The following is a 17,105-nucleotide window of genomic DNA, read 5'->3' as shown; positions in this document are numbered from 1 at the left end:
AGAAGCATGGTGAGCACTCCCCATGGCAGGACACAGGACAGGGGAGAGCCCTCTGTTCTTCTGACTCTGAGGGCCTCCCCGCTCCCCGCAGGGAACAGCCTGTGGGATCCCAAGACATCCTACCACCCTGTATCGTATTCTGAACAAGGGCACCCCCGGACTGGAGCAGCAGGCCTGGCTGTGTGGGGAAAAGAGCAGGCCGGGCTCGTGCAGCACTGACCGTAGGCAGACCTGGGAACCTGCCTCGCTCGCTTGCAGCCTGGAATTTAGTTTCTGCCTAGGTTGGCCCTCTAGTTGCCTGGCTGTTGTTCTCCTTCCAAGGTCTGGGTGTGGTAATCCTGAACTAACTCGGTGGCTGTTGTTACTTTTTGGTGAAGTTCCACATTGGAGAAGTCTTGCGGCTGTGGTCAAATGTCCCAGCTGTGGCCCAGCCGGCTCCACCTCTCCCAGCGCCCCAGGCAGGCGGACGCCTTCTGACGGGGCTGCCCTTACCCGTCCTCAGCTGCGGCTTATGCATTCATCCTGTTCTCCAGGGAAACACAGTTTGCAGAGAGTCCGCACTGTCCCAGCCAGCGAGGCCACAGACGCGGCCCGAGCACAGGACCCCGCACAGCCTCCATCAGTGCTTGCTTCTGGCCCCGCGCTCACAGCTCAACCCCACCTTCTGGGGAGCTCTGAGGTTTGGACCCAGATCCTTTCTGGACTGAATTTGAAGAGCCCTAACATTGGTGATTTAGGTTGTTCCTTTTTCTAAGAATAGGACACTTTCACAGTTTTGTTCCATAAATTTTAGTGACTACTTAAAATTTACCTTAAAAAAATGCAATCAGAGACAATAGTAAGACAAATATCCATGTGTTCACCACACGAAGTGAGAAGGTATCAACATTTTATCCTCTTTGCCTTGGAATTTCTTGTTCGTTTTATTAAGAAATACAACACTGCAGATAAACAGGCATCTGTCTGTTCTTCCCCTGGAGCCTCAGGACCATCTCTGCCCTCATGAGTGTGGGTCCCACCTGTCTCTGCAGTGGCCGCTGTGGGGGTGCTGAGGGTAGGATGCTGGCTCCTGTGTGTCCACAGGGGCGGAAGCCACGTACAACTTGACCACAGCAGCCACAGGGTGCAGAGGTGGACACGCAGCTCTTCAGAGCCCATGCATCTCCCCTGAGTGACTGTGCCACGCCAGCATGAGGCATCTGCAGTGGCCACATCACAGGAGGGACATGGGGAGCCACTGGGGTTTGCTGCCTCAGGCTGGAAGTGGCACACAGTGACGGTCACAGTCCTTGGGTGGGAAGGGGACGAGTGGCCCTTCCCTGGAGCAGGGATCTGCAAAATGGGTGGGCATTGAGGTCTCTCCACTTTCGCTCACTCCCTTCTCCCCTCCTTTCCTTTGAGTGTCTTTTTACCACTTTTTTTTAAAGCTGTATTGAAGTCACTGACAAAAATCTGCACCTATTGAATGTGTAAGTTTTCATGAATTTGGACATATGTGTATACCTGTGATACTGTCACCACAATCGAGGTACCGAACGTGTGCATCATCTCCATACATGTGCTTACGTGTGCATCATCTCCATACATGTGCTTATGTGTATGTATGTGTGCTTCATGGTAAACTTAACACCCATTTGCCTTCTTAATACACTTCGAAGTGCATAATACCATATTAACGCTAGGCACTGTGTCATACCACGGTCTCTGGAACGTACCTGGCTGGGATAACTGAAACTTGACCCATTGAGCAGCCTCTGCCCATCCCCCTCCCTCCACCCTCGACAGCCACCATTCTACTCTCTGCTTCCACGAGCGTGACGATTTTAGATTCTGCACACGATGGAATCAGGCGGTATTGCTCCTTCTGTGACTCGCTTATCTCACATAGCATAATGCCCTCTGCGTTCATCCATGTTGTCACAAATAGCAGGATTTTCTGCCCTTTTAAGCCCGAATCACCTTTCATTGCATGTATATTCATATACCACGTTTTCTTTATCCACATGTCCATCAGTGGACATGCAAGTTTTTCCCGTATCTTGGCTATTCTGAATAATGCTACAGTGAAAATGGGAGTACAGCTGTTTCTTCTTCGAGAGCCTGGTTTCCGTTGCAGGTGGTCTATAGGATTTCGTGCTTAGAAATCCCTGAAATACCATCTGACTTACCATGTGGCTGTTTTTCTCCAGCTGCTGCCTAAAAAGCTGGGTGTCAGCTTCTGCCCACTGGCTGCTTTGGTCACTCCGTGCTTGGCTTCTGCCTCTGCTGATCCACAGGAGCCAGGATCCTGCCCTAGCTCCTCCCACAGGGGGCCGATGTGTAGGTGGTTATGATTCAAATTCATGAAGGCAGCTCCCTGAGGAGAGGGAAGGATGAAAACAGTCCTGGGTCCTGAGGGAGGAAAGGAGCCTCACATTTGTTTATAATATTTTGTTCCTTACAAAATAAGCAAAAAGGAAATCCTGCGGCAAAGAAGATAAAATGTTCAAATGTTCTCAGTATATGTGAGCAGTTAACATACATATAGAATGCTCATAATTAACATACATAAGCATGTCATTGTGTTGTTATCCTCTCTAGATTCACTTATCTCTTTTCAATCTATCTGTTTTGATATAGCAGAGAACTTTTTTAATTAGTTTGTTCCTCCTTGCACTTCAGCACGTTTTTGCATCGTTTACTTTGTGATTGTATTAGATGTTAAAGGTTCATTATCTAGTAACTTCACAGTGGCTGATTTCTTTTACCTTGCACGAGGTCTCCATCTCTGCTCTGAGCCTCTGCCAGGTTTATCTTTTTCCAGTCCTTTATTTATTTATTGTTTTTTTTAAAAATCCTTTTTCCAACTGCATTTTTAAGCAGAATGCAAGTCGATTTTTAAAATTCAAAGCAGATAATCTTTGTCTTTTAAGAAAATAGTTTAATATGTTTACATTTATTGTAATGACTTATCGACTTGAACTAATTACCATCATTTCATTTTTTTAATGCTTTTTCCTTGCTAATTCTTTTTTTTTTCATGATCATTTCCTGACTTCTTTAGATTGATACATCACATCTCCCCACCCATCAATTGGTTTCGAAGGCACTGATTTTATTCCTAGTCCTTTAGTGGAAATCATTCTGTTTGTAATGCACATGGTGGTGTCAGCATTTCAAACAACAGTTGCAGTGAACAGAACCTATTTTAGTTAGTTTAAGATGAAAAGGAGTTTATCTAGGGATAGTACATAGTTTTTGGAATTTCTGAGAATTTCTAAACTGCACAATGGGAATGGGGGGCTGCCCACAAGCCCCCAGCTTTTGCAGCTTGGCATGAGTGCTCAGGATCCCTGCCCCCACGCTGGCTACTGAGTCCAGGGACTTCTGTCACCCTGCTCTTGAGTATGCCTTGTCACACCTCTCCGAATTCTCCAGACGGGCCTCTGGAGCAGGTGTGTCTGATTGGAGGAGCCCGTGCCTGTTCTAACTGCAATGGAGGTGGCAACAGTGAGTTTCCGGCTTCTGCCTTGGAGGCCCAGAACTCACAAAACAGAGCTCCAAGGAGGCTTCAAAGCCTTTCTCCATCCCTACCTCAGTGCCTTCTTCTCGATGCTTCTGTGCTTCCCGGTGCAGAGCCTTGCTTGCCCTCTGGGTCCCACAGTACTGTGCACCTACATCCACCGAGTCACTCAACAAGCGGATTGTCAAGAGTGTCTCCAGCCATCTGCGAACTCCGACCGTTTGTGTCTGTAGCCTCATTCACGAGTGTTATATCTGGCACCAAAAAGATACTTAGCAAGTGTTTGCAGATGAATAGGAAAGTGAACTAACTGCCATAGATTAATTGTCCTGGAGTAACTGTGTGTCGCCTCCTCCCTGGCCTGCCGTCCTCTGCTACTCTGTTACTGAGGGAGCTGGACACCCCGTGCTTGCTGCATGTCTCAGAGTCGCAGACCCCACCTGTGCACCTCCCTCCTGCCAGACCACCTGCCACTCGAGACACACCCTCATCTTCAGTGATGTGGTGCCACCTCTCCAGCACGATGCTGGGGCTCTTGGGCCTTCGACAGTGCTGTTCTTTGCCACTGGTAGCAGCTTCCCTCTCAACTCCCTCCTTGCCTGTCCTGGGAGCCAGCCTCACCAACCCACAGCCCTCTATGTTCCCTGGGTGGCAGCTGGTCCTTTCTCTGGATCTGCCTTTGCTGTGCAGCCTCTGGACACAATGGCCTGCCCTCTGGATGGTTGTAGGGTGTCCTACTCAGGCCCCCAGTCATGTAAGGCAACTCATTCATAGTAAATCCTCATGTCTACAGTTTCCTCCCGCTGATTCTGGCTTCTGACAGATGCAGTGATAGGAATGGCTCTTTGGGAGGTGATCTGGGTTTCCTGCCCTCAGAGAGGCCCCTTTGACTGGGAGGACCTTTCCACTGCACAGCTGTGGAGCCCTCTGAACCCAGGGAGTGGCCAGGAGGGTATGTGGGTGGCAACGTGGGTGTAGTTCAGGCCTGAGATCTTTGCAGTCATGCGTCCCTCTGCACCTGCTGCTGATGCAGAGAGAAGGCAGTGCCGTCTCCTCGCCATCCTGAAACCTTTGTGCCCTGGCCTGGCTCGTGTAGATCGGCAGAGTTCAGACATCTGAGCTTCTGCTATAGTCGGCGAGGCTTCTTGGACCGTCCCCAGGGTTGGCTGTAACCAAACACCCTTAGAGTACCTGGTCCTCTCTGCACCCACTCGGGACCTGCTCCGTGTTCAGGTGGGGAATGGACAAGGAGACCAAAGAACATTCGTGGAAATGCATCAGGAGAGACGGGTGTGCCTGCCCGCGGCCGCAGACACAGCGTGAACACAGTGTGCAGTGCTTGGGCTCCCGCCGCCTGGCCAGCAGAGCTGCCTGCCTCCCCTGCCTCCTGGCCAGCCTCTGTCAGAGGCAAGAACACACCTCTGGCTGGTGTCACTGGCCAGGTCAACAGGACACTCTTCACTGGGGATTTTAACATGAATGGAACCTTGGAAAGGGTCAGAGAGCGGGCAGGTGCAGTCACCACCTCCAGTGACATAAATGCAGGCTGCTGCCTCGGCGGAGAGAGCTGGCAGGAGCCTGGGCTGCGTGGGGCGCTTCAGCAGCCTTCGCCTGGTATTCCAGGGACCTGAGTCTCGAGACAACACAGAGCCCATCTCTTCTCCGACGGCGTCATCTCTCCGAGCGCGTCTTCAGTGTGGGGTTGTTCCTGCTGCGTTTGCATCGTCAGCTATGGGCTGAGAGCGACAGGTGAACTCTGTTCATTTGTTCAGGATATTTCTCCTCCTATTTCTTTTCTTGGCGTGGAGATGTTTAACCGATATTTCCATACAGGGAAATCCCTTTCACACCCACCACCTCTTCCTTCCTCTTGCCCTCTTGGTGGGCAGGTGGCCTCCGTGGGCGGCGTTCTTAGGACTCCATTGCATGGTCCTAAAGACCGAGTTGGAACCGCTGAGAAACAGCATAGTGACTGAGAATTCCCTGATGGTCTTTCTCCATTTAAACCTTAACTTTTCAACCTCATTTGCTTGAAAAGGAAAAATCCTCGGGCAACTTTCAAGTTAAAAGGTTATTACTCTTGTCCTGAATGTTGAATTCAAAGGCTGGCAATTTATGCACATAAATCTGTGGGTTTCCTTTAACTGACTTGTTGGCACTCATCATCATCTGTGCTGTCACCCAGCCTCTGGGTGGAAGGCAGTTTCTCAGGCATCTCCTTTCCCCAGCTTTCTTTGCAATCTCGCCCCATCCTGCAGCCCTGCGTGAGGTATCAGGGCAGACATCCTGGTCTGTCACACCTGGCACAGGAGAGCACTCTTTCAGAGGGTGTGAAAGTCGAAAGCATTTCCCTTGAGCTTTAGCTTTAAAATTTTTTTTAACTTAATCTCATTTTTGTTTTAACTCCTCCTATCCTGAAACATCCAGGAACATAATCACGTGGAGGATCAAACCCAGCCCAGCGATTGCAATTAGGTTTAATAACATGAGCAGTTGGCACTTTCAGCAGCTCAGGTTCTGCAGCAGGTGGATCTGGGCTCGAATCCCAACTCTGCCATTGTGCGAGCTAAGGAGGCACTAGAGTTAGAGAAACAGAAATGGGAGGAGCACAGAAATGCCGGTTTTCCCCCGTTCGCTTGGTGCTGAGCCTGGGACTGATGGGCTGTGTGGGTTGCAAGTCTGCCCCGGGCAGGTGCACAATGGATGTCCTCTGGGTGGTTGGGGAGCGACCTCAGAGGGGCACTGCTGGGCCCAGAAGTGAGGGTCTCTCACCTTCCAAGGCCCACAGACCAGCCACTGCACCGCCAGACTCCAGCTCCATGGCACCCCACGAAATCCAAGTGGCACATTTAAGGGACCAGTAGTGTGACAGAAGCTCATTCACTGTGTCCCACCGACACAGTACAACAAATGACAAATTATGAGAACACTCAGAGATTTAAACACAGCACAAAAATTAGTTTCTGCAACTAAAACCTGTAATGTTTTCCACAAAAAATATTGAATAACGAATTGAAGAAGAGCAAGGTGTTAGGCCCGAGTTGCTGTGCTTGCCACCAAGTGAGAGACGTATGTGCAGGTACAGGACAAAAGCGTAGAGAACCAGAGTCGTGAAAAAGGATGAGAGATTTGGAGGCTTGACCCAGGGGGCCAGCGTGGCCATGGCAGCAGTTCCAGAATGGGGAGAAGGAATGCATCATATTGAAAAAGCACAGCCCTTTGCCCTCAGATGGGGCTTGGGCACTGGCAGAATCTCACAGCACCAGGAACTTCTCACAGGGCAGGTCTCAGATGCTCAGACCCCTGAGTCAGAGCCTGCATTTGGACAAGGTGCCAGGCAACCCACTCCACACATTGGCATTGAAGAAGTGCTGGTCTAGGCCAGGCCCGTAGGCAGGACCTGTGCCCCTATCAGCTATAAATAGCTCTCCCCTGCCTCACCGCGATCCGTCTCTCAACTCCCAGAATCGCGGTGAGGGTGCGGCCTTCCCTGTGCTTACCCGCGGCAGCTGTGCACACCCGTGGCAGCTGTACACCCTCACCAGGGGACCGCAATCCATCTCTCAACTCTCAGAATCGCGGTGAGGGTGCGGCCTTCCCCGTGCTTACCCGCGGCAGCTGTACACCCTCACCAGGGGACCACAATCCATCTCTCAACTCCCAGAATCCTGGTAAGGGTGCGGCCTTCCCCGTGCTTACCTGCGGCACCTGTGCACCCTCACCAGGGGGTCCACCCAGAACTGCTGCTGAGTGGCTGCTGTGTCAGGAGCGGACGGCAGCATCCCTCCTCCGTGCCCCAGGCAGCTCTGCCCTCCTCCTGCGGCTGCTGTGTGCTTGCCATGCGCCTGGGCCACCTCCGCCCCTGCCCAGGTAGTTGCAGCCTCAGGGGGCCTGTCCTTCCCGACCTGTCAGGTCAGCCCTGCCAGCCTCCCGCTGATGGTTAGTGCGTCCTGGGCCGGCTTCCCAGACCCCTGAGTCAGACCCGTTGCCTGGGCCAGAGGTCAGGCGGTGGGAACCATGTGCCTTCCGGCTGTCACACAGCGGAAAAGGAGCTTCAGATGTATTTTTAGATGACTTATGATGTTGTGGTATTTAAATTTAAAAGTAGACATTTAAAAGAATGATGGGATGCCTTTGTTTAAGGATGTTGATATAGACTACCTCCTTGGGGATTATTGTAAATTGGAATGGCAAATTTGACATACGAACTTAAAATGTCTGAGGAGCCCAGGCACGGTGGCTCACGCCTGGAATCCTGGCACCCTGGGAGGCTGAGGCCAGTGGATCACCTGAGATCAAGAGTTCAGTACCAGCCTGGCTAACATGGTAAAACCCTGTCTCTACTAAAAATACAAAATTTCTCCGGGCATAGTGGCACGTACCTGTAATCCCAGCTACTCAGGAGGCTGAGGCAGGAGAATCGCTTAAACCCAGTGGGGAGGGGAGCGGAGGTTGCAGCAAGCTGAGATGGCGCCACTGCACTCCAGCCTGGGTGACAGAGCGAGACTCCATCTCAAAAAAAAAAAAAAAAAAAAAAAAAAAAAAGTCTGAGGAGGTTTACATTTTTTTTTTTTTCAAAGTTCTTTGGCTCTGGGTGGGCAGCGTGTCCCCCTGTGTGGGCGCCGTGCACTGTGCGTGCCTCTTGTGCCCCGTCCGGCCTCCAGCACTGCCCCTCCTTCGAGGCTGATGCCCATGCTTTCTGTCTGTGAGGACATACAGCAACCACATGGGCACTTCCCACGTGATGCTGTGGCCACCCAGTGAGTCCTGCCTGCCTTCCGGGTGTGTGGGGGGATGTCCGGCTCCCAGCGAAAGCCGGTGCCTTCACCCAGGACCACACACCACTGTCCTCCCTGCATCATTTATCTTCACTCTCTGCTGATGATTGGCAGGAGGATGCAGGCTTGCTGCCGTGTCTCCAGGCCTTCCCGCCGCTCCCCTACATCCTCTGTTTCCTGTAGCCAAACACTTGGAAAGGGAATCTGTCTTGCCACCCTCTCTTTGTTGGAACCTTTCTTCACTTTTTCTTGACTTTACCGCAGTTGAGCTTTTCTTCCATAATCCATGGAAATAGTTCTCTCCAAGGTCACTAAGGACCAGTGCCCGCCCTCAAGAGAGATCCCCTTGGAACCTGGCCAGTCAGCAACATGACACGTAGGCCACCCCTCAGAATCTTTCCCCGCCTGGCCCCTCAGGTACTCCTCCTCCCCTCATGGGACTCCTCCTCCTCACCTCCTTCCATGACCCTCTCCATCTTCCAAGCCCGGAATCTCTAGACTCACGGCGGCAGGGGTCTCATCCAAGCACATGCTCCAAGTGCCATCCACAGCAACCTCCCCTGGGCTCTCCCCAGAGCCCGCCTCGGTGTCTGGCTGCCTCTCCGTTTCTCCCCTGGGCTCTCCCCAGAGCCTCGCCTCGGGTGTCCAGCTGCCTCTCCATTTCTCTCCTGGGCTCTCACCAGAGCCTCGCCTCGGGTGTCCGGCTGCCTCTCCATTTCTCTCCTGGGGCCTCCCCAGAGCCTAGCCTTGGGTGTCCAGCTGCCTCTCCATTTCTCTCCTGGGCTCTCACCAGAGCCTCGCCTCGGGTGTCCGGCTGCCTCTCCATTTCTCTCCTGGGGCCTCCCCAGAGCCTAGCCTTGGGTGTCCAGCTGCCTCTCCATTTCTCTCCTGGGCTCTCACCAGAGCCTCGCCTCGGGTGTCCGGCTGCCTCTCCATTTTTTTCCTGGGGCATTGCAGGTGTCACAGACTTAACGTGTCCTGAACTGAAATCCTGATTCCGTCTTTCCCCACTCTTCCTTGCCCTCATAAATTGTGACTCCATTCTCTCAGTTGCTCAAGCCCCTGAGGCTGAGAGCCAGCTGACACCTCACCTTCTCTGACACCCCATGGCCAGCTGCCCCTCAAAGGTTTTGAATCGGATCCATTCTTGCCATCTACGCTCCTGTCCCCGAGGCCCTGGCAAGGACCATATGCCTCCTGCTGTCACACGGTGGAAAAGGAGCGTCAGATGTATTGTTCCAAATACATCCCCAGTTGTTCCAGATTGTTCCTTTTGTTTCCACTCTTGCCCTGCTCCTGAGAGCCTGTGGTCCACAGAGGCTCCCCGCTTTGGTACAGCCCAAAGTCTTGGCGGTGGCCTGCACCTCGCACAGGCCTGGCTGCTCTTCCTCCCTGACCTCACTTCTTACTGCTCTTCTCTCTGCTGACTTGGCTGCAGCCATAGTGGCTCCTTGGATTTCAACCCAGCAATCCCACTGCTGAGTACAGACCCACAGGAGATGGAATCATTCTACCAGAAAGACACGAGCCCTTGCATGTCCATCACCATGTTACTCACAATAGCAAAGACTTGGAATCAACCTAGACGCCCATCAGTGGTGGATCGAATAAAGAAAATGTGGTACATAAACAACGTGGAATACCACGCAGCCATAAAAAAACAATGAGATCATGTTCCTTGCAGCAACGTGGATGGAGCTGGCGGTCATGATCCTAATGGAATTAACGCAGAAACAGAAAACCAAATACTGCACGTTCTTACTTGTAAGAGGGAGTTAAATAGTGGCTACATATGACACAAAGAAGGGAATAATAAACGGGGGGTTTTCAGAAGGGAGGAGTGAGGGATGAGGACAAGGGCTGAAAGACTCCCGAGCAGGTACTGTGCTCACTGCTTGGGTGACAGGGACATTTGAAGTCCAAATCCCAGCATCACACAAGATGTCCGTGTAACGAACCTGCGCATGTGCTCCCCTGACTCTGAAATACATTGATAATAAAGGCTTTTGCTCGTTCTGTGCTTTGTGTCTGAGATTCTCTTCACACGGATCATCAGAGCTTGGTCTTGCTCCTTCATCTGTGACTGAGTTTTGCAAAACTGCTCCTTCCCAGTGCTAAACTGACAACCTCGCCCTCCCCGTCTCCCCTTTCGCTTTATTTTTTCCCCGTAACACTTAATGCCACTAATCATGCTGTGGATTTTACTTATTCATTATTCTTTTGAGCTGCTTAGTTGCGCAACGTTTGCTTTTAAATAAAATTATACATTCGTACAGATTAAAGTGCTAAATCAGCGTGGAATTCCTGTTTAAAAAATAGCACCTTTATAACTTTCCTCACCATTTCTTTTTCTCACAGAAAACCTTTTTTATCATTTGCCACTTATTTTATTTTATTTTATTTATTTTATTTATTTATTTATTTAATTTTATTTTTTATTTTATTTTATTTTATTATTTTATTTTATAGTTTAGTTTAGTTTAGTTTAATTTTGTTTCCTGAGTGCTGCTGTCTGCCATCTTTTTTCCCAAGCCCTGGGGTCTTTCCGTGGATCTCATGTTTGTAGAGGCAATGGCTCCTTTCTGTTCCTTTCTTCCTGTAAGAATGTTGGTATCGACTACATCCCAATTTCATCAGGAACATTGATCTGTGGTTTTCTTTTCTTGTAGTGGCTTTGTCTGACTTAGTATCAGGGTAATGCTGGCCTCATGGAATGAGTTAGGAAGTGTTCCCTCTTCTTCATTTTTTGGAACAATTTTTGAAAGATGGGTGTTAATTTTTCTTTAAATGTTTGGTGGAATGCACCAGCGAAGCCATCTGGTCCTAGACTTTTCTTTGTTGGGAATTTTTTGGTTACTGATTCAATCTCCTTACTAGTTATAGATCTAATCAAATGTTCTGTTTTTTCATGAGTCAGTTTTGATAGATTGTGTATTTCTAGAAATGTGTTTGTTTCATTTAGTTTACACAATTTGTTGGCATGTAATTGTTTATGGTATTCTCTTACAATCCTTTTTATTTCTGTCAGATTGGTAATAATGTTTCCACTTCAATTTTTGGTTTTAATCATTTGTATTTTATCTCTTTTTCTTAGTCAATCTAGATAAAACTTTGACAATATTGTCGATCCTTTCAAGGAGTCAACTTCTGGTTTTGTTTACTTTCTCTATTTTTTCTATTCTTTATCTTATTTATCTCTCCTCTAATCTATCTCGTTTCCCTTGTTCTCCTAGCTTTAGGTTTAGTTTGCTTGCCTTTTTGTACTTTCTTAAGGTGTGAAGTTAGGTTATTTATTTGAGATAGTTCTTCTTTTATAATATATACATTTACAGCTATAAATTTTCCTATTAGCACTGCTTTCGTTGAATCTCACGAGTTTTAGTATGTTGAGTTTTCATTTCTCTTTGTCTTAGGTGTTTTCTAATTTTCCTTGTAATTTCTTCTTTAACTTATTGGTTGCTTAATATTTGTACATTTTCTCTTTTTCCTTCTGTTACTGATTTCAAGTTTCATTCTGTTGTAATTAGAAAATATACTATGTATTATTTTAATCTTTTAAAATTTATTAAGAATTATTTTGTGGTCTTATCTTGAGGAATATTTTATGTCTGTACTTTTTATAGTAGAAATATCTATTTCTCCTTCAATAGTGCCAATTTTTATTTCATATATTTCCAGATTCTGTTTTTAGGTGTGTAAATATTTATAATTGTTATATCTTCCTTCTATATTGAGTCATTTATAAATATATGTTATTTGTCTTTTGTAACCTGTTTCTGTTTATATTCTATTTTGTCTGACAATAATGTACCCACCTCAGTTCTATTTTGGTTACTGGTTACTATTTACATGTAAAATATTTTTTCTTACTTTTAACTTATTTGCGTCCTTGTATCTAAAGACAGTCACTTGTGTATAGATGTATCCTGTTTCTTATCCAATCTGCCAATCTGTTTTTTTTTTTCTTTTGTGGGAGGCAGAGTCTCACTCTATCTTTCAGGCTAGAGTGCAGTGGCACAATCTTGGCTCACCGCAACCTCCGCCTCCTGGGTTCCAGCGATTCTCCTGCCTCAGCCTTCTGAGTAGCTGGGATTACAGGTGCTCGCCACCACACCTGGCTAATTTTTGTATTTTTAGTAGAGATGAGCTTTCACCATGTTGGCCAGGCTGGTCTTGAACTCCTGACCTCAGGTGAACAGGAGAGTTTAATCCATTAACAATTAATGTAATTTCTGATAAAGAAGGAATTACTCTGCCATTTTTTTCTTTTCTGTATATCTTAGATTTTTTGTTTATTGGTTTCTCCATTACTGCCTTTTTTTTGTATTTAGTTGATTTTTTTTGTACTGTACAATTTTGATTACCTTGTTTTAATTTTCTGTATATTTTAATAGTTATTTTCTTAGTGGTTACCTTGGAAATTTCAATTAACATCCTAAATGTGTAACAACCTATCATGAATAATACCAGTTTAGTTTCAATAGCATACAGACTATTTAGTCCTTATTTCCTTTACAATTCAGTCCTTCCTCCCTTCATAGATTACATCTTTGTTAGCTGAATGCCTATTAAATATTTTTCCTGTCTCTTTCTCTCCATCTTCTCTTTCTGGAAATCCTATAATGCATATATTGGTAGATTTGATGGTGTCCCCCAGGTCCTTTGGGCTCTGTTTATTTTTTTCTTTTACTTTCTGCTCCTCAGACCTAATAATTTCTTTTTTGACATTTTAAATTTTATTTACTTTTCAAATTGTGGTAAAACACATGTGACATAAAATTCACCATCATAACCATTTTTAAGTGTACAGTTTAGTAGCATTAAGTACATTTACATTATTGTACAACTATCACCACTATTCATTTCCAGAGCTCTTTTCCTTGCAAAACTAAAGCCCTGTACCCATTAAAAATAATTCCCCATTCCTTCCTCCCCCAAGGCCTTGGCAACCACCATCTTACTTTCTGTCTCTTATGAATTTAAATATTCTAGATAAGCCCTGATAATTTCAAATGTCATGTCTTCAAGTTCACTGATCCTTTCTTCGGCTTCCTCAATTCTGCTGTTGAAGCCTTGTAGTGAGGTTTTCATTCAAGTTATTATACTTTCAGGTCCAGAATTTCTATCTGATTCCTCTTTATAATTTCTACCTCTTTAGTGATATTTAAATTCTGTCTGTACATCATTTTCTGGATTTCCTTTAACTCTTTGCCCGTGGTTTCCTGTAGTTATTGAACTTCTTTAAGACAGCTGAATTAACATCTTTGACTAATAATTCTAATGCCTAGACTTCTTCCAGGATGATTTCTGTCATTTTTTTTTCTGTGAATGGACCACACTTTCCTGTTTGTTTGTATATTGTGTAATCTTCTTTGTTGAGAGCTGGACATTTTGAGTATTATATTGTGGTAATGCTAAAATCTAATTCTCCTATTCCTCAGATGTTGCTGAGTCTTTCTCGTTGAGTGCTGGAGTCATCCATTTGTGACTTTTCCAAACGTTTTTGAAAAGTGTATGGTCATTGAAGTTTTTCTCCTATTATCTCTACAGTTAACTAGTAGACTGACAAAGATTTCCTTAAGTTTCTGGCTCCCCAAAAATGTGTGTGTATGTGTGTGTGTGTTAGGGGTGTGTGTGTTAGGTGTGTGTGTGTACAGAAATAATTACCGCCACTTTAAATTTCCTGGAAGCTGCTTCATCACTTGGAGGTTGAAACAATGGCCAGTGATCAAAACAGTGGCCAGCAGTCAACATACACAACCTCAGCTTTTGGAGGACAAGGTCGTTATTGCCTGCTCTGATATCGGCAAGTCACATCCTAAACAGGAGCTGCCATCCCCACAGCTTCCTGCCACAGGATGAGAGATGGGGAATGATAACCACTAAAAAAAAAAGCCAAAATTCACCAAAACACTTTTTATCAGTCTTTCCCCTGGTTGCCAAAAGTGTTTGACTACACTCCAGACTTCCAAAATAGTTACTGTTTTGAATTGAATTGTCTCCCCAAAACATACTGAGGTCCTCACCCCAGGTACTTTGGAATGTAACCTTATATGAACATAGGGCCTTTACAGAGGTAATCAAGTTTAAATGGGGTCACTAGGGTGAGAGCCCTAATCCAATATGACTGATATCCTTACGAAAAGGGGAAGTTTTGGCACAGACACACACAGGCACGGGGAAGGCTCCCTTGTGGCCGGAGCGAGGCTCCCACAAGCCAAGGATGGCCGGATGGCCGCAGATACCAGAGGGGCAAGGAAAGATCCCCCCAGAGCCATCAGAGAGCACGGCCAGGCCGACACCTGGCTTCAGACTCTTGCCTGTACGGCGATGAAGTCCTGTTGTTTTCAGTACGTAGCTCGTGGGGCTTTGTGACAGCAGCCACGGGGAGCTCCACGGTAGCTTCAGACAGTTCCTGCCAGTCCAGTCACATCCTTCAGGCAGAGGTGGATTCGGGCAGCTTCCTGCTCTGCCGTCTTCTGTGCCGTCGTTCATTGGTTTTAAATTTCTCTCTCTCTGCCACTGTAAAGCAAGCTCTACGAGGGCAGGGACTTTTGTGTCTTGTATTCGTTGTTCTATCACTTGTATCTAGAGCAGAACCAGACACAAAGTAGAATATTCATGAAGAATTGTTGACTGAATTAAGAGTAAATGAGCATAGACGAGATAACATGGTCCCACCCAGTGGAGGAGGAAGTGTCGAATGCAGTGATGGAGGGAAGCTCTGGGTGTAGCCATCCGGTGGAGGAGGAAGTGTTGATGCAGTGAAGGTCGGTTGCATGGGCAGACTTCAAAGACAGAAAGGTCATGGCTGGCTGCATGGAGGACAGAATTAAAGGGGCAAATGGTGCATTACGTTGTGGGAAGGGGAGCTTGAACAAGGCAGGGCTCGGGAGGACAGACCACAGAGCTATGGGCAGATCCTTGGACTCTGGAGTTTAGGGAGCTGGTTCTTATCAGAATTGCAAATCCCAGAGAGGGCTTGATTTGAAAACAATGTCATAGCATATTTTTTGAAGCAATCAGCCTGTAACAGAATCTGGCACTTGTAACTATGCAGTTTGGAACCTGGGGTAGGTTTTCTCTGGCTTTGGACAATGGACGTCACAGCACAGGGCACTTGCTGGAATTTCTGCATCACTAAGCTTGAAGACATCGCCTCCTCCCTTGAGACTGCAGTGCCCCAGCAAGGGCCCAGGGTCCTGTGCTTAGTTGTTCTGACTCTGTCTCCTTGTTGCGGGTGGCGTGTGCAGTCCTGTAGGGTAGAGGCTGGCTTTGCACCACCAGCATGGTGCTCAGCGCCTACGGGGCCCTGTGGCCTCCCAGTGACGTGTGTGTGTGCTAGCTGTGCTCACTGATGACTGGCTGTGGTGAGAAGTTTCACTTCGCTCCCTCCTCCAAAGAACAAAGACATCAAGTGTGAAGGAGCCTCTATGATAATCGCGTTTATCATAAGACAACAAAAGCAAAGCTTGAAAAGTGCCTCAGGGACTGCGCGGGAGCACCCCACTGCCAGGAGTTTCTGATTCTGCATCGGATCGATAGATGCAGAATCAGATGCTTTCCCTAGCGTGTTACTTATTTCTCTTCCAGTGTCTATTTGACGCTACTGACAATGAAAAATTGAGCTGTTCAACACGCCCCTTGTGACCCAGCAAATGTGAAGGGTTCCTTTCTAGGCCTTGCAAGGCAACTCTCGAGAACCAGACCCGGGGCTGGTGGAGACACGTGCGTAGCAGGCACGTGGGTCAGCGGCCTGGCTGCAGCTTCCTAGTCCGGCCTCCGCTGGGGCTGGGGGGACCCTGCTCCACACGTCCTCGCCATAGGGACTCCCCTGGGCAGTGGCCGTGCCTAGGCTCCATCTTCCATTGTGGCCGAGAGCCTGGCCTTCCAGAGGGGCATGCAGAAACACAAGATCTTCTGTCCAACCCACCCACATTCCATCGGTCAAAGGAAGCCACTAGGCAAGCCCAGAATCTGGGGTGGGGCGGAGGACCCCCCTGCCCCAGCAGGACGCTGCCGAGCGCACACGTGAAATCCTGCTGCGGCGATCAGGAGCTGAGGGTGAACGGATCTTCCCAAGTGAGCCCTGAGGCGCCCCTTTCAGGACATCGGGGGACGGAGCACCCAGCAGAGGGCGGCTCTCTTGCACCTTAATTGAATAATACTGCACATCACTCACATCTCCACACTGGGGTCCGCTTTCCGTTTGTGTAACGTTCTCCAGATGGGCCACCATTGGCGCTCTCCTCCACCTGCTGCTCTTTAGAGAGGTTGAGTAAGCAACTGCCCGAGGTGGCGGGCCCAGGGGTCTCTCCTTCACACCCCATGGGCTCCCTGAGGCGTCTGGTTGGAACATCCCAGCCGGCCGTTCTCCAGAGTCTCCCGGAGGCAGGCTCAACGGCTGTGTCCTTCCCGGCTCCTTCTAGCAATAAGCCACAAGGGGGCAGCTCTCTGAACACAGATTTCTTACAGAAATTTCACAGCCACTGCGTTCCATTGATTACAGTAATGCAAAGTATATCAACGTCAGAAAGCTGCACCAGAGGCTGGCACGGCTGACTAGAGAATGGTGCTTCCTGGCTGTAGAATCTGGTACCTGTCGTCCTGCTGCGAATGGCTAGCAGGCTCAGGGTGCCTGGCAGGGGGCAGCCGTGAGAAGTCACTTAGCACAGGGGACCCAGTGTGCAGTAGGGTCAGGGAACTGTGTGTGAGTTCCGGCTGGGTTGCTTTTGAGGTCTGTGCTCCTGTGCCTCTCTGCTCCTGGTCTCCTCGTCTGTCAAGGGAAGGAGTAACAGCACACTTGAGGGATGTTTGAGGATTCA

General features: G+C 48.1%; 1 protein-coding gene across 8 annotated transcripts in view; it reads left to right on the top strand.

The window, feature by feature from the left end:
- Positions 1–17,105, top strand: part of LOC105497437 (OCA2 melanosomal transmembrane protein) — a 387,654-nt gene that overhangs the window by 228,093 nt on the left and 142,456 nt on the right. The gene's annotated exons all lie outside the window — the stretch shown is intronic.

This window comes from Macaca nemestrina, chromosome 7, assembly GCF_043159975.1.
Source record: "Macaca nemestrina isolate mMacNem1 chromosome 7, mMacNem.hap1, whole genome shotgun sequence".
NCBI lineage: Eukaryota > Metazoa > Chordata > Mammalia > Primates > Cercopithecidae > Macaca > Macaca nemestrina.
The sequence above is the reverse complement of the archived record's forward strand: the minus strand, read 5'-3'. Positions and strand labels throughout refer to the sequence as shown.